The following is a 3579-nucleotide window of genomic DNA, read 5'->3' as shown; positions in this document are numbered from 1 at the left end:
GTGCTTTGTGAAAGACCGATGAGGCGTCTCGATCTATCTCTATAGATCTTGATGCCTAATATGTAGGCAGCTTCTCCAAGGCCCTTCATTGAAAAACACTTATTCAAGTAGGCCTTTATGCTATCCAAAAGTTCTATATCATTTCCCATCAATAGTACACTACTAGGAAAAAGGCTACTAGCAGCGCGGGTAAAATGACTACTAGCAGCGCGGGTACCCGCGCTACTAGTATCACGCTATAGCTAATAGTTAGTAGTAGTGTGGGTTAAACCCGTGCTATTACTAACTTTGTTAGTAATAGTGTGTACCACCCGCACTACTGCTATTACGTACACGCGCTACTACTAATGAAAGAGTAGTAGCGTGGGTAAACAACCAACGCTACTAGTATCCTATATACTAGTAGCGCTCAGTTTCCACCCCACGCTACTACTAACTTATTAGGAATTAAAAAAATAAACCAGTACATATCATGACAAATACAAGATTTATAATAAATCAGCATTAGAACACATCCAGTAAGAGCATACATAATTGACATGGACTCCTATTTCATGGTTAACTAGACACCGAAGCCAATAAATGAGCATATACATAAACCCCATCATTATGCATTGGTACTCATGATTGACCACTTCAAAGAACATGCAAGTATGTATGTCATTAACAATTGCAAACATAAGTTTGTTTCTACTACAGTTGTTGTATCTACTATCACACAGTTCCTCATTCTACCTGTTCTCACTCCAATAATAAGAAAAATGAAAAGGAAAAATAGAGATAATCTACCACAATTGCACTTTGGTGTCATGGATTCAGTCTGCCGCTTCAACATCATTATCCTGCAGCATTGAAAATTTGCCCAAACCTAACCATCTTGACTTGAATATGTTAATCTGCCAAGAAATATAAAGACATGTCAGTAGCACAACCAGAGAAACCAGATTTTAGTGTAATTGCTGAGATGCAAGTGCAACAAAATGCAAGAAGCTATTAAGGCACTACTTAGCTTAGTATATCCCAGGTGCTTTCTGCAATTATATGGCGCAGACACATCAACAAGGAGGTGGTCTTGGAAAGTTCAGAGAAGTTGTGGACATTTTTAGTGGAACAAACAACAAACTCGTAAGGCGACTAAGGAATGGACGCGCAAATAAGAAATCCCCAACATGTATGCCCTTGCAAAATTATATAGCCTCTCAGTTCTTGTTCTGGATTCTTCAGTCCTTTTCCACAGGCCTAACATATATAATCCATATATAACCAATCACATAAGGATGACCAACATTTACAGTCTCAGAAACTGCTATAAAATACAAGTAGGCACAAACGTCTATTTTCACTTACTAATTGACGTTTCTATCAAACAATCGTGGAAGCGATCAACAACTTTTTGTCTTTCTACATCAATTTGGACAGTTAACAGTAAGCAAAGATAGCATTATAATCCCAGTAAACTACGTATATAACTAGAAAAAAAATTATGAAAACAAGAAGACTGTCCAACCAATTGACTACAATTATTGAGGAGCTGCATGGAGAGTGCTAGTATTAAAATCGACCTTGCAATCTAGGCTCCATCGAAATTGAAACTGAAATCGGCCTTGCAATCTAGGCTCCTCCACCTTTCAGAGCGGTGGAGCAAACTGAAACTGAAATTGGCCTTGCAATCTACTACAAACCCTCTACAAAATTCGTATTGATACTCTATTTTAAAACAGCCTCTACAAGGCCGTAAATTGGCATACGAAAACAATGTGCTCAGGATACTAACTTTCGGGATAGCAAACTAAAACAATGGCTGCCCTCAAACCATACATCCAAACGACACAAATAAATACTCTACGGAAATCTTGGAACTTGCTTTACAGATTTCATATAGAGGCAACTCGAAATTCTTAGAATAACTAACTCGTTTTTCACCTAGAAGCTGGCTGTCCAGATTTGACAGTGCAGTTTTTAACTGAACCAGATTCAGTTTACAGCCAGAGATACCCAACGCTCCAGATTTTTGCTAGAAGGCAATCAACACCTCGCAACATCATGGATGGGCTATATCCTAACTGATTTGGCTAAGCAAAGGAACTAACATAGAGAAGGTCCGACCAAGCACCAAAACCAAATAAGTATAAGCACTGAAATCACTAACGAATTTGCAAATTGGTTCAGGAATCCATCTCCAATTATCAAATCTAATTCTAATCTATGAGCTGCTGCCACAGATCCCTAGTTCTTACCTAGCCAGAACCATAGAGAAGAGGGCTGATACGTACCGCTGGTGCTCGCCTCAAAACGAGAAGAAGCAGGAAAAGGTGCGGCGCATCCAGCACCATGGATTCTCACAACAAACTGCAAAAATATATTCAGTGAGCTGCAAAAGAATTGAAAGGAGCTGCAAATGAACACATGTTTTAACAACAGGCATGTCATGAATGGGCAAACTAAAGTGCATGGCTTCAGGGATACAAGACTAATCAGGTGCATAGAGAGATGTTATAAACTTGTTCATATTGACTAGGATAATTAAGGAATGACAACCAGTGGATCTCGCTTGAATGGATGCAAATGAAGGTTAGTTGTTGCATTAAATTGATGCATCCATAAATCCAATCTAAGAATGTTACAACTTGCATCATCATCATCATGGAAAAATGATAGAGAAGTGAGATGGATCCATACTCTTGGTCTAGGGAGTCCCACTGACCACCCATGTGTTTGCGGCGATGGACGCTTGCACTGCACCGACAGAAAACAGGACACAAACAAGTCAGTAAACCCCATCTGCACCTCCACATGGTAAGCAGAAGCAAGCAGCGAGTATGCAGAGACACCATGAAGGAAATAAATAACAGACCTTTGGGGTTGAGGAACTGGATGACGAGGTCGTCCTTGAAGATGTTGACCTCCTCGATGGTTGGGATGGTGTTGATTCCAACCCTCTTGAGCATGCTCTGCAGCCGCTTGTCATCCCTAGTCGCCGTCTTGTGCACCGCCTTCTTCTTCCTGCACCAGACCCCAGCCAACAAGCCAGTCGAGGAGGAGGACCTACCGGCGCATGGCGCCCTTGTCGTCGGTCCGGATGGCGCTGGCCATCTTCATGAGCCTCTCCTTGTTCATCTGCGAAACCAGCCACAAAAAAAACAACTCATGAGATCTCCGTCCTTGCGGCGGAGCGCCCGATCTGAGCGTGCAATTCGCGGGGAGGGGTGTTGGAGGAGGAGGGGGACTGACCTTGCCGGAGCGGTTGGGTCGCGGCGTCAGCGCCGACGAGCGGTGGGGGGAGGGGGTGCTCGCTCAGGCTCACCGGAGAGGAGGAAGGGAGCCAACTTCTCTCCTTCCTCGGGCCTGCCTGGATTGAGCATCGCCATGGGGCGGATCTCGCGCGTGAACGTGGGTCGCTGTGGGTGGGTCGCAGCGGCCTGAGCTAGGGCTTCGGGCGACGAGAGAGGCAGTGGCTGCTGGTGAGGTGGGGGCACCGGCGGTGGGGTTGGGGAGAGGAGGTCGTCGGCGTCGGTGACAGTGATGGGGTTGGTTGGGAGAATCGTGGGGAGTGGAGGAGAAACACAGAGACAAAGGCGA

At 44.2% G+C, this 3579-nt stretch overlaps 1 pseudogene; it reads right to left on the bottom strand.

The window, feature by feature from the left end:
* Positions 1–2363: 2363 nt before the first annotated feature.
* Positions 2364–3117, bottom strand: LOC119309822 (annotated as a pseudogene).
* Between the last annotated feature and the right edge of the window lie 462 nt (positions 3118–3579).

The sequence above is a fragment of the Triticum dicoccoides genome, chromosome 5B (assembly GCF_002162155.2).
Source record: "Triticum dicoccoides isolate Atlit2015 ecotype Zavitan chromosome 5B, WEW_v2.0, whole genome shotgun sequence".
Classification (NCBI taxonomy): Eukaryota; Viridiplantae; Streptophyta; class Magnoliopsida; order Poales; family Poaceae; genus Triticum; species Triticum dicoccoides.
This window is presented reverse-complemented; position numbering and strand designations above follow the sequence as displayed.